This window comes from Hippopotamus amphibius, chromosome 12 (genome assembly GCF_030028045.1).
Source record: "Hippopotamus amphibius kiboko isolate mHipAmp2 chromosome 12, mHipAmp2.hap2, whole genome shotgun sequence".
Taxonomy (NCBI): Eukaryota; Metazoa; Chordata; class Mammalia; order Artiodactyla; family Hippopotamidae; genus Hippopotamus; species Hippopotamus amphibius.
In genome coordinates, this window is record NC_080197.1 from 55647281 (window position 1) to 55671651 (window position 24371).

The 24371-nt window shown below is 38.8% G+C and overlaps 1 protein-coding gene and 1 pseudogene across 1 annotated transcript in view; both read right to left on the reverse strand.

Annotated features, from left to right (window-relative positions):
• The window catches only part of FAR2 (fatty acyl-CoA reductase 2), a 133941-nt gene that overhangs the window by 69430 nt on the left and 40140 nt on the right, over positions 1-24371 (reverse strand). The window lies entirely within an intron of this gene.
• LOC130833999 (uncharacterized) overlaps positions 1-24371 on the reverse strand; it is a 42526-nt pseudogene that overhangs the window by 15081 nt on the left and 3074 nt on the right.

Here is a 24371-nt window from a genome sequence, read left to right on the forward strand (position 1 = left end):
TGATTCTGATGGGTTTGGTGGACATTTGCATCTTGGCCTTCCAGCATCTCTCTCCCCTTCTACTCTTCAAAACCTCCATTTGGGGCAGTACCTCTTTTTCTACTGTAGATAGTTTTTGTGGGGCTGTCATTCAAGACTCTCCACCCCACTTAGCCAAGGGGCAGGATTTTAAACTTTGAGTAAAGGGACACAACGTTAAAAAAAATATGGAATTGATTCACCTAGTAGTGGTATGTTGACTAGATAATCTAGTCGATTAATACTTGTCCTCTTGATACAAAAAGCAAGTTTTTTATAGCTTTTAGGAAATGGAAAAGGGCTTCTTGCCCTTTCCAAGGCTGGCTTTTCAGCCATTCCTTTGATTGTGTGGCTACCTCATTTACTTTCAATAAATTCTTTGGGATTTGTTTACATTACTCTGGTAGGCAGAATCCTAAAATGACCCCCAATGACCCACACCCTTTATAATCCCCGCCCCTTCAAAATGGGCGGGTCTTCTAATTTGCTTTTAACCAATAGAAAACGGCAACGGTAATGGCTTACACTCCCGTGATTATGTTACCTTATATGGGAAAGGTGTAATTAAGGTCTTTAAGTGAAAGGGAGATGATCGTTGGTGGGTCTAATCTACTCAGTGATCCCTTTGTAAGACTGACTGTCTTCCTAAAGAAAGATTCTTCCGCTGATTTCAAAAAAAAAAAAACAAGTTCCATGGGTTCTAAAACTGCATGGAAACTGTGAGATGATAATTATGTGTTGTTTTAAACTGCTAAATTTTGAGTAATTTGTTACTCAACAATAGAAAACTAACTGAGTTGCCTTAGTTGGTTTCTGTTGCTTTCAGCCAAAGAACTCTGACTGATAGAATGCTGGAACTCTGTAAAAATTCCTTGGCTGCAATCTGTGAAGCATTTTTTTTTTTTCCAGATCTTTTTTGGAGTATAATTGCTTTACAATGTTGTGCTAGTTTCTGTTGTACAACAAAGTGAATCAGCTGTATTTATACATATATCCCAATATCCCCTCCCTCTAAGCTTCCCTCCCACCCTCCCCATCCCACCCTTCTAGGTTGTCACCCATCATTGAGTTGATCTCCCTGTGGTATGCAGCAGCTTCCCACTAGCTATCTGTTTTACATTTGGTAGTGTGTATATGTCAATGCTGCTCTCTCACTTGGTTCCAGCTTCCCCTTCCCCCCATGTCCTCAAGTCTGTTCTCTATATCTGCATCTTTATTCTTGCCCTGCCCCTAGGTTCATCAGCACCGTTTTTCTAGATTCCATATATATGTGTTAGCATACAGTATTTGTTTTTCTCTTTCTGACTTACTTCACTCGGTATGAAAGACTCTAGGTCCATCCACCTCACTACAAACAACTCAATTTCGTTCCTTTTTATGGCTGAGTGATATTCCATTGTGTGTATGTGCCACATCTTCTTTATCCATTCATCTGTCGATGGACATTGGGGTTGCTATGTGAAGCATACTTTAATCAATAAACAGCAGAACCAGTTACATTTCTCTTGGAATTAACTGTCACAAAACATATTAGTTTCTGTGTACCTATAGTTTAGCATAAGTAAAATAGTTTTTCTCTCACTAGGATAAGCTAAACCACCTGTTCTCAAACTTTTTTTCTCAGGATCTCTATATTCTTAAAATTACTGAATATCCCAAAGAGCCTTTATGTGGTTATACCCACCAATACTTCACATATTTGAAAATAAAACTGAGATTTTAAAATATTTATTTGTCATTTAAAACCATGATAAGCCCATTAAATGTTAAGAGAAATAACATATTTTTTTTGAAAAGTGACTATTTTGAATAGTGACTAATATTTTCCAAGATTAAAAAATCTATATTGAGAAGATTGGTACTGCTTTGGGTTTTTGCAAACCTCTTTAGTATCTGCCTTAGTAGAAGTAACTAGACCTTCATATCCATTTCTGTATTCAATCTTCGTTGTATTATTTCGGTTGAACATATGGAGGAAATCTGGCCTCACACAGATACGTGGTTGGAAAGGGAGGGATATTTTAAAAGTCTTTCTAGATAATTGTGGATATCCTTTTTTTTAAATTAACTAATTAATTTATTGGCTCCGTTGGGTCTTCGCTGCTGCACGCGGGCTTTCTCTAGTTGTGGTGAGCAGGGGCTACTCTTCGTTGCATTGAGCAGGCTTCTCACTGCAGTGGCTTCTCTTATTGCAGAGCATGGGCTCTAGGCACGCAGGCTTCAGTAGTTGTGGCACATGGGCTCAACAGTTGTGGCTTGTGGGCTCTAGAGCACAGGCTCAGTAGTTGTGGCACATGGGCTTAGATGCTCCATGGCATGTGGGATCTTCCTAGACAAGGGATCGAACCTGTGTACTGTGCATTGGCAGGTAGATTCTAAACCACTGTGCCACCAGGGAAGCCCGCTGGATATTCTTTTTTGATATTACACCAAAAATGTGGCAAATTATAGTGTCTTAAAGTTTAGCACAATGTGGAATCTAAAACCCTATCAATGAACTTTTCATATTCTGTTACACTAAGATCCATTGGCCTATCTCACTAATTAGATGGATCTTTTACTCATGCATAATTTTACAACATTATGCATTGGTCATTTAGAAAATAACAATTCACTGAGTTACACACATCTTCCAAATGTTAATGCTTCATTATATACTATAAACAAATCATATTTGTTAATATCATAGCCAATCTTATCAGGAAAATCTTTAAGTATTGGGAAGCTGCCAAGCTCATAGTGACTGACAGAAGTCTTACAAAAATCTGTTTTTCATTTGAAAGCTTCAAGTTCATCATTGGCAAAAAATACTGTCAGTTGTTTTCCTAAGTGACAAATTCACTTCGTTTATTTTGAGGGAATGTCTGCCAAATAGTTAAATCTCAGTAACTATAGCTTGCCTATCAGTTATTCTTTAAGATAAAACAATATTCCATGAAAAAATCAGCTAGTTCAGCTCACAACTCAATCCCACAAGCACTTTTCTTGGAAACAACCAGCTTACTGTGGTAGACAGCAGTTCTTTATATACTTTCCCCTTCATCACACAAAATATTAAAGACATGTAAGGGAGGACTGAAAGATAAGTATTTTAACTGCTTCTTCGAGGACATCCTTAAATGAAACTGATTTTCTTGTTCTGTTTTCAACTTTGAGGGCCTGATGATCAGGACTGCAATGACTATTAGCACAGTTTGGGGTCATTGCCTTTGTTCTTGCTAAGTTTAATAAATTGCAGTTGTATTTTCATTAGTGCAAGTGTTAGCACAGTAAAAAAGGTAAAGAACATCTTAAATTTTTTGACCCTGTGGATCCCTGAAAGTATCTTTGAGACCTCAGAGGTCTGTAGACTACATTCTGAGAAGCACTGGTGTAAACTGTTGTTTGAGGGCCTTACATCAACCATTTCTTCACTTAGCTCAAGCTGGATTTAATACTTTCCAGTTTGGGGTTAGAACTTTTTGGGTGTTTTCAAGCTGCAAAGACTTGCTGGTTCTGTTTCACGAGCACAGAAATCCTTACCTTCAACTTATTATACAGATGCATTAAAACAAGGTAGGAAAAAGAGTTTCTTTACATTTTAAATTGAGCTAGTAATTAGCAAGTGTTAGAAATATATTCATTCTGTTATGACAATATATCACCAGTTTAACGTGGTTGATACTCTGTTGCTCTGGTTTTCCTGTTTCAAAAGTTTGGGCATTTCTGATTTGTTGTTTCCCAAACCAGAAACTAAGGCCCAAAGTTATGAAAGGAGCCAATATCCCTCTTCTTCTTAGCTATGCCCTGGTTGTTGTTTTTTTTTTTTTTTTTTTGGTGGTGGTGGCGGGGGGTGGTTCTTTTTTCTTTCTTTCTTTCTTTTTTTTTTTTGGTTTAGGGTGTAATTTGGTATTTCAAGAGATTAAGGGCAAATCTTTCTGAACATTAGAGCTTTAGTAATGAAAGCACATCTGCTCTACTAGCTCTGATTCCTCAATCAGCTGACTGATTCCACAAGAGAAAATTTCCTTTTTTTTAGCTCAATCTAGAATTCACTGAAATTATTGGGGAAGCAGCATGGTATTTGACTAGCAGCACTTTATTTCCTGACAAAAATATAACTCTTATCTTATTTGCTCCCATCACCCACCACATTTTTCCCCCAGAGCTGGACACAGCCCCTGGGATAGCACTATGCTTGGCACATTGCAGTCACCCAGTGATGCAGGAGGAACTGACTGGTACCTGGGCCAGGGCACATTCAGGAAAGGTAACAAGTGGTGAAAGGTTCTGGCACGGCTTCCAGATTTTTTCCAAGAGAAAAAGCCCAACCATTAGTAAAACTATATTGACTATAGATTTATTTTCTTACCATTGCTGGACTCCTCAGTGTTCATACTCTTGTTTGATCACACACTTCAGGACTTATTGGAGCAAGTGACTCAGTAACAGTCAATTTTCAAGTGGATGAGTCTTGTGGAAAAATCGTGAGAGATGCATAAAGGTCCATTTCCACAACACACAAAGCTGCTAAAACTGCATCCCCATCATGTACTGCAGTGGAAATATGATAAGATATTCTAATTTGCACTTTAAAAATTCCAGCGACTGTTTATTCTGTCATCCTGACTCAGGATCTTTATTTTCATTCTAGTCTATTAATTTTACCCAGCTTCTGTATAAACATCTTTGCTGCTGCCTAAACACTATATAATATTATAAAGAAACCCCACAAAGAGATGAGAGAAATGCAAATGCAATCCAGAGCCAAGTTCAAGAATTAACCTTTCACAGGAGGAGAGACATACACTAATTAGGTGTAAATACAGATAAATGCATGCAAGTAACCTCCTGAAAGGATAAATTGACAGAGTTTCTATCTTAAGGCTTCTATTTTCTTTTGAAATAGGAAGGGAAATCATGAGCTGAAAATGGCATGGAAAATTGTGGGTTAGAGGGTTTGAGGAGGATGGTGAAGAAGCAGTTGTAAGAATTTTGAGAAGCAGATGATCAGGGCAGGCACAGTACTGTTGAGTAAGAATAAGGGTCTAGCCAAAATGAGGACATAATTAGTGGCACCGGTCTGCACACAGGTACAGTTTTCCACCAGCTATGCCTGGTGGTGCGTGAACAGGTGCAAAGAAGCTGGACATTAGAATTCATCTAGGATTTGAATCTTGGAGGTAAAGTATGGAAGATAGCAAGAGAATGGAGTATACAGTTTAAGACAACGATTTAGGACAATGGTTAAAAATTATGTAGTCTAGTCTGATTAGGGATGGAAATGAAAACCTGGGGGAAGAGGAGCTGATAAATTGGGAGAAAATGGGGGGAGGGGTCAAGGGACTGGAGCACTCACTGAGGTCAAGGAATAACGGTAGTGACGAGAACACTGAAGGCTCCACCTTTTCAATGACAGATTGTTTTCAGAGAGTGAGATGTTGGAATTCAGAATTCCAGAGTTGAAGCAGCTCTGGGTGACAAGGTCCACGATGAGGTCATAGGAATAGTTATCAATGAGTTGACCTGAAGACCACTGGAATGGATCAGGCCAAGAAGCATTGGTGAGGATGGGTGTATTTATTAAGTCATTTACATTGATGTAGCAGAATTTGATGTGAAGAGGAAGATGGTGACTCAGATGCCAAAGCCATGAAAGAGTGTGGAGGAATAAACGGGATGTTGATGGATGGCAGAGATTCTAGGTAGAATAGTAATCAGATGGCATGGCCTACAAAGAAGGTGTCTGGAGGTACAATGTTTAGGACTTAAAAGAATGCTGAACATCCTCCTGACCATGGGGAAAAAATGAACAAACTATTTGAGATAGCTTCTAATTAGATATTCAAATTTCAGTTAAAGCAAGGTGGTAAAGGCTAGATGGCACAAACACTGATGGAAATATTAGGGTAGAGTGATGCAGGGGAGAAAAAAGGCCATGAGGAAGGAAAGAAAGCACAAAGGAAAATGATGAGAGTTTGGGAAAGGACAGATGACTGGAAAGGTTTGCAATTCGGATTTTAGCCAAGGGTAGATAGGATTGGGACCAGGTTGAAGCCGGTTCAAGGTCCGTGTAGACACTTGGACTTGGAAACTTGACAACATGAACAGTCTGAGTCCTTTGTTCCAGTTTTCAATGAGAAATTTGATGAGATATGTCTTTGAAAAAATCTTAGCCTAGAATTGCAAACAATTATTTCAACCCTGGGACCCTCGCCTTGTATTGGAAACAGCACTTGTCTCTTCCCAGGGATAAATTGCAAAATCCAAGTTCTTGGATTTGGGTTCTAACCTCCCTTGAGATATGCCCTTTTACAGCATCATAGGCCATAATATCATACTCATCTCTTCTCTGAACTTGTGAAAATCTACATTCCCCAAGTTTCAGGGAGTGCATCTAACCATGGCAGTATTCTCATGGCTCTCATAAACTCTGTTCTGTTGCTACACCTGTATAATCTCTCCTATTTGACTGAGAGATCCTTGATGGGGAAGGTTATTTCTTTTTTATTTCTGTACGCCCAGCAATTTGAGCTGTGCATGACACATGACAGGCATACAATGTATGTCTGTTGAGTAAGTGAAACATACAAATAAATCTTCTTGTGTCTGTACCCATCCTTGTCAATAGAGGGGAAAAGCTGCCTCTCTTCCTAGAAAGGGCTCATCTCTCTACTTGCATTTGGGTTTCATCTCCTCCAGTCTTCTCTGAGAGCTATATGACTGATGATCCCTTTCCTCTCTTGCATACCAATCTGCCCCACTCAAAACTATCCTTCCTTTCAGCTTTGAAATCTCTCTCACAAATTAATCTTTCCTGCCTAGACCCCACCCTTAAGCTTCAGACACAGCCCACAACTGCTTACTTGACATTTCCACTTGAATATCATGAAGGCACCTTAATCTTATGATCTTTCCCTTAAAGACTGGCTCTTATTCCAGTTTGTCCCGTATTCTTGAATCACTGTCCATCCTGCTGTAAAAGCCAGAAGGCTTTGACTCTCCCTTCTCTCTCACCTCCGTGGGCACTCGTTACCCAGTCCTGACAGTTGTCTCCTGAATTTGTCTAATCGCTTGCTTTTCCATATCTGCCACCACCATGTGATCTAAGCTACCACAACACCTTTTTGGGGACTGTTGTGTTTCTAGTAAGTTTCCCTGAATTTACTCTTACCCACATCAACCCCAAGTCCAATATCTTTGCCATGTTGCAGCCAGTTTCAGTTTGGAAATGAAAATCTGATACCCTTAAATATTCCTAAATAACTCATGTCTTCCCCTTGCCTTAGGATTAAGGCTGAAATCTCCAAGGTGACCTTCAAGGCCTCACGTCGTTTGGCCTCAGGCTGCCTCCCCAGCACATCGGACAATATGTCTCCTGCACTAGCTTTGCTCAGACACACTGTCTTCTTTCAGTTAATCAAACATGTCAAACTCCACCCACCACCAGGACTTGGCACAAGTCTCAGAGCAGCCCTAACTTAACATGCCTCAAAACAAGCTCCTGGACCACCTCTCACAGCCTGCGTCTCTCATAATCCTCCCCATCTCAGTAAAGAAAACCTCGGTTCTTTGCATTGCTCTGTGCAAAGACGTTGAGGGCATTCTTGACTGTCATCTTCTCACACTCTGTATCCAATCCTCAGCAAATCCCATCAGCTCTGTCTATAAAGTATATTCAGGTTCAGACCACTTCTCACCGTCTTTGTACCAAATTGGTTCAAACCATTATCGTAATAGTCTCTAAGGGTTCTTGCTTCCCTTACCCTTACTCCACTTACCGTCTATTCTCTATAGATGAGCTTGAGCAATCCTTCCCAAAAGCATGTCAGGTGCATCACACCTAGGCTTAAACTCTCCAGGGCCTGCCTATCTCTTTCACATAAAAGGAGCCGAATGACATGGCCCCATTATCCCTCTGATGGCATCCACTCCCAGTGCACCCACCATCCCACCCCACACATTTAGACACAACCCCTTCTGTTCCTAGAATATGCCCAGGGATGCTCAGCCCCAGGCCTCAGCTCTTATTCTCCTCCCCACCCAGAAAGGCCTCCTACACCCATAACTGCGTGCCTTGCTGCCTCCCCTTCCCGTCTCAGCTCAAGGTAACGTGATAGGGAGACCTTCCCCCAGTTATCCCCCATAAAATAGCCACCTCACCTCCACACCTGCACTCCCTCTTCAGCTTATTTTTTATTTTTCTCCACAGCACTTAATACCACCTGACAACACTGATATTTATTTGGTCATCTGTTTATAGTCTGTTTCCTTCTGCAATCAGCCCACGTGGGCAGGGAATTTATTTTGTTCACTGCTGTGTGCTCAGCACCGAGAACAGCCCTGACGCATAGAATGACCGCATCAGATGAATGCTGTTTACTTTACTGGAATGTCCTCCAGCGCGTCTTGGTCTTATCAACTCTCAGTTATCCTTCAGATGTCAGTTCAATTGCCACCCCCACTGAGAAGTATTCACTGACCTTCCATACTCAATCTAATCTGTAATTTGACTCTTTCCATGTATCTTTCTTTGTTAGCACTTATCACAGGTATAATTGTACACTTAGTTGTAAGGTGTATTGATTAAAACTGCCCACCAACTAGACTTTGAACTCCCTGAGGGCAGAAATGCTATCTGCTTCTGCTCAACGCCAAGAATTTAGTGCAGAACTCAGCACTTAGTAGGCACTCGATAAAGATTTCTTGAGTGAATGAATAAGTGAATCAATCAAGGAACAAATGAACATGGTCTTTTTAAAAAGTTTCTGGAGAGGGAGTGGAGAAAAAGGAACCCTCCTACACTGTTAATTGGTGCAGCCACTATGGAAAATAGTATGGAGGTTCCTTAAAAAACTAAAACTAGAGTTGCCATGTGATCTAGCAATCCCACTCCTGGGCACATATCTGAGAAAACTAATTCGAAAAGATACATGCATCCCAATGTTCACTGCAGCACTATTTACAATAGCAAAGACACAGAAGCAACCTAAATGTCCATCAACAGATGAATGGATAAAGAAGATGTGAGATATGTGTGTGTGTGTGTATGTATACACACACACACAATAGAATACTATACTACTCAGCCATAAAAAAAGAATGAAATAATGCCATATGCAGCAACATGGATGGAACTAGATATTATCATACTAAGTGAAGTAAGCCAGACAAAGACAAATATCATATGATATTGCTAATATGTGGAATTTAAAAAAGGTGATACAAATGAACTTATTTATAACACAGAAATAGACCCACAGACATAGAAAACAAACTTATGGTTACCAAAGGGGAAAAGGGGGGAGGGATAAATTAGAAGTTTGGGATTAACATATACACACTACTACATATAAAACAGATAACCAACAAAGACCTACTGTATAGCACAGGGAACCATACTCAATATTTTGTAATAATCTATAAGGGAAAAAGAATCTGAAAAAAACATATATATTCGTGTGTGTGTGTGTGTGTGTGTGTGTGTGTGTGATGGAATCACTCTGCTGTACACCTGAAACTAATACAACATTATAAACAAACTATACTTCAATTAAAAAATAAACAAAATAAAAGCTTCAAAAATTTTTTTTAAAGTCTTGACATCTTTACTTCATTAACCAATTTCTTTTTGCTGCTCAGGACTACTTTATTTTTCATTATATTTTCTTTAAGTTGAGAGATGAAGCTGTCAGCTGGTACACCATGAATTTAAAGTAGGATTGCTAGCACAGTGATGCTCATCTGGACCACTTGCAGAACTTCTTTAAAAATCAGATTCCCAAGCCTCACACCTGACTTCTTCATTTGAATCTGTTAAAATATGCCAGATATCTCTCAGGAACCTCACACCTTGTTTTGTTTCTCATCATTAGGAGAATTAAAAACAGACTACGATTCCAAAATATATCAATTATCGTACTCAGGTAAACCACAAAGGGAAGCTCAGCATGCCATACTCAGTGGGGAAGATGGGCTTTAGAATATATTCCATCAAGGGTGGAAATGTTTTTAAAAACAACCATTGTTGACCTAACTGCAAAGAATGTCAAAACTAAGTAACTACAAAAAGAACATTCTGAGTTTCTGCAAATGAAGAAAGAAAACCTTAATAGTCTCCGTGTTTTTCTTCTGCTCAAGATAAAGACATTCTTTTATGAGTTTCACTCTAACGTGCTGAAGATGCCAGCCAGGGATATCCACACTTCAGGGAAGATTAAGATTTTCTGCCAGAATATTATGGAAAGAAATAGGAATGAATCACTACAAAATATAATCAATTTTATAGCAAGTTTCTCAAAGTTTTTGATATTACAATACTTAAAAAATAATTTGTTTAAAATTTAAAACTTTAAAATAAATGTAATCCTGAGAGAGGGTGCCACTTTTCAGAAGAAAAAAAACCAGATAATGCAATATTTCAAAACTAAGAATCCTGACTATTTTGTTTCATTTGGAAACAGAACAACCAATATCAAGTTTGAAATATAGAACTTTTATAATATTTTCTGAGGACAGTGTAAATTAGGTTACCAAAGGTAATGAGGTTTGAAAAACTGACTCTTTAAAAGAAAACAAAATGTAAACCAATTGTATTGAACTTAGCAAAGTATACCAATGAAATATATACAGTTTGTGGCTATTATTCTATCCTAGTGTTAAGTCTAGAACAGGGCAGATGTTAATTGCCCTGGGAAACTAAACGCAACATAAAAATTCTTAGGGAAAAACATTTTTCCTGGAGTCAAGAAAATGCTGCTTTTTCAGATGTTTCCTTGGCTGACACTAGAAGTTCTTATTTCACAGTGTTTTTGAAAAATTGATTGCTTAATAAAGCAATCTGCCCAGATATAACTGCCTAGAGACAATCAGTTGTAACATCCCTGTGCAAAAGGTGAAAAAACAAAAAGGATGATGCAAAAGTCTTGGGGCAAATGCTATAAATAAACAGAGCCTCTGCTCGATAGAGAATCAATTATGAAAGAATTTCTACTACTTCTTACTCATAATTTAAAACTATCCACTTATTGTTCATAGCCCTGAGCAAGATGAAAAGGAGAATGCATTTTAATTGTCAGGAGTTAAATAGATAATAAGAAACCACTGTACCAGAAATAAAAGATAAACCATTATCCATTTATACTGACAATGTTTTGTTTTAGAGACCCTCATTATAGAGTTTCAATTTTCTTTAATTTAAATTCTTTTCTTAAAATTTTCTACTAACTTCTTTTTAATATTTCCAATCAAAATGTCTTCACCTCTTAGCAACCAAGAGGCCAAATCTGTTCACAAACACCAGAAATCAGAATTTATAACAATTATACCACATAGGGTGCCCTGAAGAAACCCAGGTACCTCCATACTCTAAAAGACCTTGCATCCCTTACCAAGATAGAAAAAATAATCTCCTTATAAAGGGGGACAGTGGTGTTTGCTTTAAACTTTATTTCTGAATCTTCTTTTGTAAAGATCTAAGTAAAACAAGTTTTCAAAAATAATTCAGTATGTTCTATGTTCTTTCAAATAAACCACCTCATCATGCTTTTGTATGGAGCTCTGCTAGGTTACCTCTGCCATCTTCCCAAATGACACCACTTTTCTCTAAAATAATTTAGTAGTGTTCTGTATCATTATTCAAATATCTGTTTAGAGGAATTTAGAGGCACCACACACTGGCTCCAAACCAGAATGGGACTAAGACTAAAATGATTTCAAAGTGGAATGAAAAAAATGTGAAAATTAGACATATATCCAAACTCTCTGACAAGATAGGCAGAAAATATGTCTATTCCATAATATTAAATCTAAATGATTTTGGATGGATTAGAATTTCATTTTGGAAGAAACTCACCATCATACATATGTTTGTGTTCCCATAATAATTTAGAAAAGTTTAAATCTTTTTCCAGAGCAAAATTTACATATGAACTTTTGCTAACTAATGCCTTACAGCTACTTTAGCAACAAAGATCTTGTCCCAGTATTTTTTGAACCTTCACTATTAGAAGTAAAAAGAACAACCACTTAAATCTTGAAGACAATTCTCAAATCCTATGCTATTAAATTGATAAATGAAGCAAGTCCAGAGGCTTGTCTATGGGTTTTGAGAACAAGATTTCTAATTCCCCTTTCTCCCAATTCCTTTACTCTGAGTCAACTTAACTCATAGAAGAAACCATATAATAATACCAGAATGATCTCTAACATCTGTTAAATTAACTAAACAAGGAGGCCATTAGACTGAGGTGGCTTTAATGGCTTAGTAGCCTACCTAAGCAAGGCAAAACTTTAGCCTGTAATGCCTCAAAATTAAAAAAGCAAAACCTAAAGACAACCCATCACAAACAGCCAACCAGGCTTTCTCAAATAATGCGACTGTTTGATCAATAGCCGATGAAATAATCTCCTCGTTCTGCTTCCATCACTTCTCTATCAAAGTCTTTCTCCCAGCCCTTGTTAACGGAGGGCTTCTAATTGCTCACGCTTTGGTGCTACCTCATTCTGATTGATTTCTGCTCATATAAACTCTTAAGGGTCTTAATATGCCTCAGTTTCTCTTTTAACACTTCTCAGTGCAGATATCGTCCAATCAAAGAAATAAATGGATCTAACATTTATTGAGACTTACTGTTGCAGAAAATGTCCCGCGTGCCGTGCAATTATTTTTTCCTATAATCCTTTCAATAACTACATAAGGTGACAAATGAGGACTCTCATCCCAGGGAGCTTAAGGAAGCTGTGCAAGTCTGACAGTAGGACAAGAACAGGAATTGGAGCCTAAGAGCTCCGTCTCCAGAGCTTGTCTCTCCTGCTTGAAACTTGTAAGAGGCCCTTGAGTGCATATTCTCTCGGGTAAAGGGCAGGCATCTTCACCTCCACATGTTATTCAGTTTGGAAATACAGGAAGCTGCAATTATTTTTAGAGTTGATACAAGGTGAGGCTTTGAGGTGCCTGAAGTGCACTAACGTGACGATTGCTGAGCAAAGCTGTGAGAGCCCCACTTCAGATTGCCTTAACTCTTGCTGCTTATCTTGCAATTTCCACATCAGCATTTGTCCTACGTTCCTACTGGGTAGCCAGAAAGGCCAGAGTCCTATATATGAGCTCCCACTGACACTGTTATTAGAGAGCATTCCAAGAACCCCTTCATCCAATTTTCCCACTGGAAAAAATTTATGCTAATTGTTTAGAGTATAATATAACTGGAGCTGTCCCACAACCCTGAACTTTGGCTAAAAACAGCTATAACAATAATAACAGTAGCTAAGACTTTCTGTGCTAAGCCTTCTGGTAAGGGCTCCACATGTTATCCCATTTCATCCTACAACAGTCCTTTGAGGCAGGCATGATTATTACAGATGAGAAAACTGAGGCTCGAAGAGGGTAAGCAAATTACCTGAAATTTATTTACAAAGTGAACTGATTACATGTTAATTAAATTACTTTTATATCCCTTTACTTCAAAAAAGAACATGAGGCAATTAAGCACTCAGTTGGTGACCCTTCAGTTAGTCTATCCAATTGTGTCTTTCATACTCTTGTACTAATTCCACTTTGCAATTTAAATATAGTTAATATCTTTTTAAAACACCACTTGTCTAATAAATCATTACTTTGGTGTGTATACAATTTGAACGTGTCCCATGGAGAAGCCAGTTGAAGCATAAAAGTTGGTGAAATGTTTATAGAATGAAAGCCCCAGTCCAATTCCCCCATGCCCACAGGAGTAGAACAAGCAGCCTTTTGAGCACTTTGGAGTTGCTTAATGCAAACACACACACACACAAATACATTGTCAGGCATGAGCTGGAATGAATAACCTTTGCTCTGAGTATGCAAATTAATTTTTTAACTGATTTTTCTAGGCAAATTCAATAAAATAATCAAATGCAGCTGAAATATCATATACCTCCCTGGAGCTCTCAAGTTCCCTGCTACTGTAATCTGTGTTTGAACCCATATGAAAACTCTTAGACTGTAAACCTGCAGCAGACGTGCCAAAGCAGACACTTGGTAATGCACACACTCAGGGCAGAACTGAATTTTGGAAACTGACAAACCCATCTCCACCCCACCCACCCATTCCCAGCCTCCACACAAAGTTCAGCATTTCATGTCATGCAGTCACTGTGAAAAGTAATTTTTCTTCATTCAAACATTTAAACAACCTGCAACAATTATTTGGCTTGTACTTCACAGCCCCAGGTGAAACGAAGTACTCATGTTTAACCAATGCAGAACACTGCAGATTGATTCTATCTCACAGGAAACTGGCCATTGATCTCTTAGGATAAATGAGTTCTGATGAGCTACAGTGGAGACCACAGAAAAGTGAAAATGAAATAAAAGAGCCAGTCTGTCACCACAGGACTCATTTAGCTTGTCACTCCCACCAATAACTTTAGCGACGTCTGGGACTTTGTTCATTTCTTGTTTTCCTCTTACCTTTTGGTCTTATTTTTCTGGCTTCAGGTCTCTCTAGGACAAGAAGGTATGAATAAGAGCTGAACAGGAAATGTGGCAGAAGAATTTAAATCAGGTCTAAAGAGGAATGGCAGGGGCTCGCACAGCACCCCACGACCAACAGCCTCTCATCAGGGAAGATCTAAAACCTCAGGAGAGAAAGGTTCCTTGCACTGTTATATCCATGTGCCTGAGGTCCAGCTTGCCCCAAGCTGATTGTTGCAAGGCTCCATGGACTGGGTTCCCATGGACAGCTGCAATCACCTGTGTATTGTGAAATACAGAAAATGCCTTCTTGTCCTAAAATGTTGCCACTGAAGCCCTCAGTGTGCCAGAGTTTGAGAAACATAAATTTGATCATCTCTTTGATCATCAGGAACTGAATATCATCTAGCAGTTTAATCAATCATCATTCAACCAACAACAAAAATTGCCAGTGACCTGCTATCTTAAGCACTGCATTAGGTGGTAGAGAGAAAGGGTTTTGAATGTGAAGAATGCACCAAAATACATGGACTTCCACAAATGTACATCCTTTCACTGCCCCTTCACCCAACTCCCAGTTCTCTGTGTTTGCTTGGGGAAAGGGAGGGCATGAGATTTCACAGGGGCAGGAATGTACAGCGGTTAAGAGCACCATCTCAAAAGTTATGTTACATAGGTTCCAGTCACAACCCTGACATATTTTAATGAAGTAACTTTGGACATGTTTTGTAACTGCTTCAGTTTCTCTGCCTGCAATCCTGGGATAAGGATAATAATAGTACTTATCTCAGAAGATTGCAGGGCTGATTTACAATATTAATTTACATAAATATTCCAGGGTAGTGCCTGGCAAAAGCACACTATAAATATTACAAATATTCTCATCATCCTCTGACGTTGATCTGATTGCCTATATTTCATTTGGAACAAATCATCAGTGTGTGGGCAGTTGGGCCAAAAGATCTTGTGCTGAAGAAGACAGCACAAATAGTATTATTCGCATTATGAATGATAATAGCATTATGAATGGCAATGGAGCTTATTTTCCAGAGATGTAAAAGAACTAGCACAATTTCTCTAGCATTCCAAACTGGGCCTTATTAATGGGTAAATTCAAATGTAGAAAGGTTATGGTCACAAAGACCCCCGCCTAGACCAAACTTTTGTCAGGCTCCTCTGAGTTCTCTTCTTGACCAGGTCTCAACCTTGACTGCTGAACCCAATTTTATTGTATTTATTCATTTTTAAAATTTTAAATTTATTTATTTATTTATTTATTTATTTATTTATTTATTGGCTGCATTGGGTCTTCGTTGCTGTCCACTGGCTTTCTCTAGTTGAGGTGAGCTGGGGCTACTCTTTATTGTGGTGTGCGGGCTCCTCATTTTGGTGGCTTCTCTTGTTGCAGAGCACAGGCTTTAGCCGTGTGGGCTTCAGTAGTGTGGCACATGGGCTCAATAGTTGTGGTGCACACGCTTAGTTGCTCTGCTGCATGTGGGATCTTCCTGGAGCAGGGATCAAACCCGTGTCCCCTGCATTGGCAGGCAGATTCTTAAGCACTGTGCCACCTAGGATGTCCCTGAACCCAATTTTAGGGAAGAATTCTGCTCAGCTAGTTTATTGAGAATCCTCCCCACTCTTGAAATCCAATCAAGCTCCTCCTCCTCCACCTTGATATCTAAGTTCCTTTCCTCATCCCCACCGTAATATCTTAACAAGCTCCTCTTAGTAATCTGCCATCGACTCCCTCATCCTGTCACCAGCTATAAAGTCCTACTTGTTGCTGCTTGTACTTTCAGTTGAGTCAACCTCTGTCCCCTATTGCAACAGCCTGGAATACAGTCTTCCTTGCCATTTTTAGCAAGCATCAGGATGACTTCTCTTTAACAATGGAAACAATGAGATATCACTATGGTTGAATTATGATTTAGTCTCTACACAGGGCAATAGGGGAAAGTTTGAATAGATTGAGAGAGTTTATGGTAATCACAGACAGATTTTCTTATGAGAGTTGGGTGATGAAGGTCAAGAGGGCAGATTATAAAAGCAAACAGAGAAAACTTAAAATATTTCTCTGGGTGTCATCTCTAGTTTTTGTGGGTTTTTTCCCCATTTAAAATAAAAAGTTACTACTCACGTTGATCCTAAAACAAACTCTTTTTCTAACATTGATGGTAATAGTAATGACATATTTTTAGGCTATAGCACAACGCCTGACTGTAGGGCTAGACAGGGGAGAAAACTGGATGGAGGTAGACCCTGGTGCAGAAACAAAGTATCTAAAATAATGTGATAAATTGGAAAGCCAAAAAAAATAAAATAGAAGGGGTATTTAGAGCAGTTAAATTTCAGCTCAACTTGCATATATTTTGAAGAGAAGGAATTAATAAGTAGTTAGGATATCTGCATTTTTCAAATTGAAAACAGTCACTTAGCTTTCAAAATATATCAGTCAGTCCCCAGAAATCCTAATTAGGAGATAGGACAGAGATTAAAGAGAGGAAATATTGATGTATGGAGAAACAAATGTGCACTTATGACTAGTCATAAATGATTTTGTACTTTTTAAATAGGTAAATCGCCATTTTCCTGGAAGAAGTACTAATAAACAGTAAAAAGTCCTTGATTTTAAGTTCAAGTTGTAGATTTCTCCACATTAAAGTCAAAGTCATCCATTAGATGAATAGAGAAATATAGCAAGTCATTTATGAGAACAAACTCTACCTCCTTTTAGGATTACTGCAAATTAAAAATCTTTCCTATACGCTCAAAGAAATTTACCTGTAGGATTCCTATTGCTTTCAATGTATGCTTCTCACTGTATTCCCCAACAGAACACTGCTTTTGATCTAACTGTACCCCTGACATCCATTGGCCAGAAAAGTCTAGTAGAGAAAGGAAGAAAGTAAGGGAGGCCTTTAAAGAAAAACTGCCGAGGCCAGAGTCTATCGGGTGCCAAAGAAGAGCCCTGGGTTCTAGCCCCAGCTCTGTTTCCAGTTAGCACTATAACCTCACTGAGGGCAATGTGCTCATTTGTAATGTGCAGGGATGATGATCTCTAAGTACCCCTCCAGCTCTAAAACTCTCTTGATGTGTAATGTGTAGTAAGTACCATAATAATAAATGATTTGACCCTAAACATCTCTTGACTTCCAGGTTTCTAAATCTGGCTTGAACATTCAACCCCCCAAAAGGAAAAGAAAGTTTTCTGTATCTGAATGATAAGAAACACTAACGCTTTTAGGCAAAAGGGAGCCAAAGGATGCTATTATATTCCTCCCTGGGGTCTTCTGAAAATGAAAGGGCTGATATCTGCACTACAGATATAAGCATTTGCAGCATTATTTGTAGCTCTGTAAATAACCCAATTTCCATTCTTAAGGATTTAAATGGGCTTAAATTTTAATTATTTGCCCTCTTTTCTTTCTTGTCTACATAACTGCAACATATATATTACAAACTATTTTCAAGAAAAGATTTTCTCATATGCATGGTGTGAGCTAATTCACAGATTACGTGGGTACTGTTCTAGGTGCTGAGGTACGCAGTGAACTACACAAAGTCCCTGTTTCTGTGAAGCATACCTTCTGTCAAAGCTGTCTTGTCCTAATAATATTAGTAGTGCATGATTATAGAAAAGTGTGAAGAAGAAAGTAAATGCCACAGAAGTTACAGTGTTTGGTGTTGTCCGATTTGCTTTAGGCAATTTCTTTCCAAGAGAGATTGTAACAATTTACAGTCCCAATTTCCATGCAGTTTTTATTTTACATAACAAGCTTTTATTTAGAATTTACTCTGTGCCAGATACTGTTCTAAGTGATTTATAATATTAGCCCATTTAATTCGCATATAAGCCCTACAAAGTAGGTAATATCTTGGATATAAATTCATTGCTTCTGAGAAGGAGTCCGTTGTTATTCTTGCTGTGGTTTTCCTGAATGTAACTTTTTCCCCTTCCAGCTGCTTTTTAACATTTTTCTCTTTATCTTTGTTTTACAGAAATTTTCTAGATGTCATTTTTTTATTCATCCTTCTTGGGGATCTGAAAATAGAAGAGGGCTGGACACAAATTTGGGGGTCAGCTGCACGTAGAATAGAATAAACAGATAACTTTGCAAGTGACACTAAAGAAGACATAAGAGAAGAAAGCATCTGAGTAACTCTACGTATAAAAGATAAAAAATGGGTCAGAGAAAAAGCAGCTAGACAAGTAAAATAGAAATGAAGAGTAGAGGTCAAATCAGGCCCTGAGTTTCTGATAAGTCTTAGTTCTCCTATTTCAATGGACCAAGTAGCAGGGCTCAAGTCCCCACATCACTGAGGTGTGGGCAAAGGACTGCCCTGTCTAGACTGCGGCTATTCAGTGCTAAGTAGATGAGTGAAAGTAGGTGGCAGAGACTGAAGCATCTGGCGGAGGTCACCACAAGTGCTCATAGGCTTTAAACTTAAACTCAGAGGAAGAAGCACAGGAAGAAGATTTCGGTTGCTTCCAGGATGTGTGTGTGTATGTAGGTATGTGTGTGTTTTCCCCTATATGCATCATAAACCTGTCCAAAGCTCTTGTTCATCCAGAAAATGCTAAGCTCTTAGCCAGTTTTGAGGCAATACATTTAATGCTAAAACACAAACTTACTTAAAACTGTCTTTTAAGTTGTATGAATAAGCAGAGATTTATGGTTAATGTGCTATGTTCAAGTTTCTGAATAACTTATTCAGTGGTGTAAAATTTATGATCTCTTAAGATCAAATAGGATTTTATTTGCAAAGAATCTTATGAAATGCCAGCTGGAAACAGAAACATTTCCTTCACATTAGGTGGCTTTCTTTAAAAAAATCTCTAGCTAGCGAGCTAGCTAGCTATCATCCATCCATTCACCCACCAAAACTGTCTCAGCCCAATAAAAGCTATAATATGATATCAAAACTTCACCCACGCACACCTTTCACACAAGGAGAAAGAAAAAGAAGCAGAGAGACACCAGAACAGATCAAAATGGTAAGGGGACCCAAGCCGGAGTGAAAGCATGTGTGTAACTCAGGAAGTACCACTGCAGAGTCGCCTTATCCTAGGTAAACAGGAGGAGAGTGCAGCATGGTTACCCTGTTGGGGATGCTAGCTTTGCTGCCTCAGGGGTGCCCCCTGCTGGCTGTTACTCAGGGACTCCCGCACATCAGCACTTCTGTGTGAAACACCACATCCCCATAGTAACAGCTGGAATCCTGTATCTGAGAGAATGAGAAAGTGGTGAAGTATTAGCACGTATCTACACTTAATCTCTGTCAAACTTAAGCTTCCAAGCAGGGAGTGGAAGTGGGAAGCGAGGAGTTATGTGATACAGAGGAATTCTAATATCCTTCTCCAGCTGTGAAAGTCAGGTGTCATGGCTAAAGGTACCCTGCCATTCTGAGCCAAATATGTTTCTAAAGTTCCTTGGCCTGGCACACAAGGTTGTTTAAAAATCAGATGAAAGCTGACTTTTCTGCCTTCTCTCTTTTTTTCTCGTTCTACACTAACTTTTTACTGCAACCAAACAAGCTTCGTTTCTTTACACTTCGTTTCCTTCTCATGGCGCCCTCATCCCTCTTCCACACCTGCCCTGGATATCTCACTTGGCCTTCTTTAAAACCTCTCTAGGTGACCCTCACATCCAGGAAAGGTTGAGAACCTCCCCAGATGGCCTTCATGACCAGGAAAGGTTGAGAACTACTGGCCTATTCAAGGCCCAAATCAAATTTAACTTCATCCATGACACCTGCTTGGGCTACTCTGGGATCCAGGTATATCTCCACCCTTTACCAGTCCCTTCAGTGACAGATGATGTCAGTCCTTTGCACATGATCATGAATTGCCTTATGTCATTTCATGTTACGATCGTCTTTTATTCTTATTTAGCACTTTCACTGTTCTTTCCCTTTCTTAAAGGTCTGTGTGTCTTAATCCCCCAGTTAGAGGTGGAAACAACGAGAGCTGAATCCCACTGTATTTTCCATTTAGTTAGGGGTCAAGAAATATGTTGATTGCCTGAAAGGGGTCAAAGACACCAAAGCAAAGCCAGACCATTATTTAATCCACACAGCCAAAGATGAGCTTTGTAGGAGAGCTGTGTGCCCCGTAGTGCCAAACGGTGCAGGTTTCAGGGTCTGAGCTCTCATGCCAAGTTGAATACAAACCACTGTTTATGAAATTCCGCAGTTTCTCAATCAGTCTTAGTTCTGATGAGGCAAGAATCTGTGTTAGGCAAACTTAGGTGTCACTCTTTGAATATAGTATCTTACTGCTCCGAGTCTCAAACATTATAGGAACATTGCAACCATCTGCAAGACTTCACATAAGTTGTAAAAGTTACTGGGATCCAAGACTCAAAATGTGATGAAAGAAAAGCCCTTGGTGGAATTCTGCACAAGGGTGAGGACTGTGGGGTCCTTTGGTGATTCTCCCCCAGTTCTTGTGAAATAAGTCAGGCAAACAGATAGTGCGGGACCATTCTCATTGGGTGAGAATGTGCTTTCATGAATCGTGCTTCCCAGTGATGCCAAGTATCAAAGTGTAAATTTAAAGGAAGCACCGTATAAGAAACTACATCTTTATTAAGCTTCAACTTCCAGCAGATGCTATCATTAAGATACCATCCCTGGGCTCTAATCAAAGCAAAGGGAATTGATTCTTTTGAATTTGCTTTTCATAATGGACATTTTGGTAGCCACGAGTCAGAAAAATAAAAGTTTTTTTTTTTAAAGACAAATTAAAATTATTATCAGCAAGTTCTAGACCTCTAACTCTCTACTTGCAGCCTTCTTTAATGTTCAGCTATGTGGCATAGCTGCTATTTCCTGGAGACTGAGATTTATGAGAATTTCATGGGTCTCTGAGACCCTTCTAGGCCTAAGGATCCCCTGTGTTCTTCCCTCTATGTGAGACCCTTTGTGTTTGGCAGGCATCATTATTTTATTCAGATTTAAAGAATCACATGGGGGGGTTTCCTAGGTGGTGCAGTGGTTAAGAATCCGCCTGCCAATGCAGGGAGCACGGGTTCGATCCCTGCACCAGGAAGATCCCATATGCCGCGGAGCAACGAAGCCTGTGTGCCACAACTATTGAGCCTGCGCTTTAGAGCCCGTGAGCCACAACTATTGAGCCCATGTGCTGCAACTACTGAAGCCCACGTGCCTAGAGCCTGTGCTCCACAACAAGAGAAGTCACGGCAACGAGGAGTCCACACACCACAACGAAGAGTAGCCCCCACTCACCGCAACTAAAAGAAAGCCCGCACACAGCAAAAAAAAAAAAAGACTCAACACAGCCAATAAAATAAATAAATAAAAAAATAAATAAAAATAAATTTATTTAAAAAAGAAAAAAAAAAGAAAAAAGAATCACATGGGGCTTTTTCTCCATTTCATTGATCTTTTTTTTTTTTTCAGAGCCTGTTCTGTAGCTTTTGGTGTTGCTTGGCTATTCTTCCTCTACATACTTAACAAAACAGTAAGAATTTAAAATATGCCATAGATCTTAGTGTCCATATTTCATTCATCTTTTTTTCTCCCATCTAGTCATTCAATAAACACTATGAAGTAGAAATTTTGTGCCTTCAGATCAGCAGAATAGGTAGGGTAAGGGCAAAGTTTTGTATATATCAGTACACTGAAACTTACCAGCGCTGTTCTTTGCTGAGATCAGAGAAAAGAAACTTTCATTCCTATTTTACAGATCTCTCTCCACTACCCCTGAAGGTATATGCAATGATTCAGGTCTAGTAGGGGACCAATGAGCAACATTTCCTGAATGTAGTAAAATGCATAGACTTTTACTACCACACCCAATCACAGGTGCAAGGGATAATTGTCAAAGTCTGAAAGAATGAATACTTCTAAACTGTAGGTTTCACTGTATAATTAAAATTCTATGGAGAGCCTCAAATTTCTCCATGAAAGCAACAATGTAACAAATATTTATGATTATTATAATATGATAAAGGAGTCATCAGTATGATTCTGTTAAGAAAAAAAGATCTTGTAAAAGCCCGTGGTAGTTGTGTAGCTACATGAACTCACCTCAGGGCCTTTGCACAGGCTGCTCCTGCCGTGGAGAACACAGTTCACAAAGCTAGTTCCTGCTTTACACTGCAGGTATCAGACTAAATGCCACATGCCCAGAGAAGCCCTCTTATTTTTCCTCCTTTCAGATTCATGTAAATTTCCTTCATAAAACTTATGACAATTTTTAATTGTTTCATTTTGTAAATACTTTTGACAGATATCCCATTAGAATATCAGGTTCACGTGGGCAGGGACCATGTCTTCATTGTCTCTCCAGTGCCAGCCTAGTCCTGGCTTAGAGGAGATACTTAGGGAAAAAACTAGGGGAAAAAGCAAATGACCTGCTTTTATATGAGCAGTAAATTCATTTCTGTTTTTACACGTATATGTGTTTCTCTTTTGCTGCTTGAAAGAGCAAAAGATGCCCATGAAACAAACTGCTATGAGTTGACTGTGCTATTTGTCAAGTCATGGATTACAAAATCAAGCTGGGCCTCACCACTTTAGGTCCTACTCAAAGACTGCATTTTACCTCTGACATATTTTCTATTTAACTCAAAGTTTTCTGAAATTTTTAAGGTGCTGGTGGTGATCAAAGCCCCGATCAGTTATAACCTTTATTTCCACACTGACACAGTTTTCATGAAGGTAAAACAATATCATGGGAATTGAAATGGCTTTAGTAACCTCAGAGGTGGATGGTCTTATAAACCTAATACGGTTGCCATGACTTGACTTAGAGATTTTCTTGGGCCCCAAGCATAAGTATGGAGACCCTTTGCACTAACTTGGATTCCCACTAGGAGCTTCACTCTTGGGTGATTCTCCCACAGGAACCTAAAAACCAAGGAAACTTCTCACCTCAGCGATAATTCTTTGCAAAGGAGGGTAGATGTACAGCATAAATTGCTTTTCTGCAAAAATGATAAAAGAGAACAATTGCACTGTGGTGCAAGAGTTACTATACTTTCATGTATTTTTCTGTGGTTTAAAGAGGAGCTTCCTGGATTGTTAGAATGTCACACAAACCAAAGACCACAACTTTAGACCAAACCTTGAGCAAAATTAAATTTTGTAAAGTGTTTCTCTTCTCTGTAGAATATTAAATATCACATATCAGTTCTTTCTTCAAGTCATCTTTAAAATAAAATGAATTACAAAATTGTTTATACTATCTTGTCTCCATGAATTCTCAGGGTATAATGTATAATTTAACCAAAAAAGCATCTATCTTCTGAAAAAAATATTACTGAGATTTATTTCTTCTATGCCTTTCAGATTTTCCACGAAGATAAATCTAGAATGGATTTGGGATCACTGTTTCACTAGAAAGCTACTGATAGGATAGGTCCTGTCAGAACTTGTTTTTCGATGCTAAGAAAATAAATGGATCTCTCAAGTTCTTAAAAGAGTATGTGACCACCAAAATATTCATCAGGTAAACAAATAAGTGTTCATTTGAGGATACAAATAGTTTCTTGAAGGGTCTAGAAGGTTCTGCCATTATCTTCTGAATACACCAAAATGCCCATCTTTATTTTACTTGGAGGAAAGAAAATGTAACCATGTGGTGATTTTCAGAAGGCATCAAATAGTAGACTTTGGACCAGATGGACCTGAGTTTGCATTTTGATTCTACCATGTGCTCTCTCTTAACCTTATGTTCCTCATTTTAAAATGATGATAATAACAAAGGATTAGTGGAGATGAATTAAGAGAGTGACCACAAAACACTTGGAATACTAAAGCTGCTGATTGGAAGTAAGTTCCCTTTCTTAAATAATTTTCTTAAATTATTACATCAAACAACAAACAAACAAAAATCCTCTATGTATTATAATATAAATTGTCTGTTATTGCTGAGAGACTCATGTATTTTTCCAAA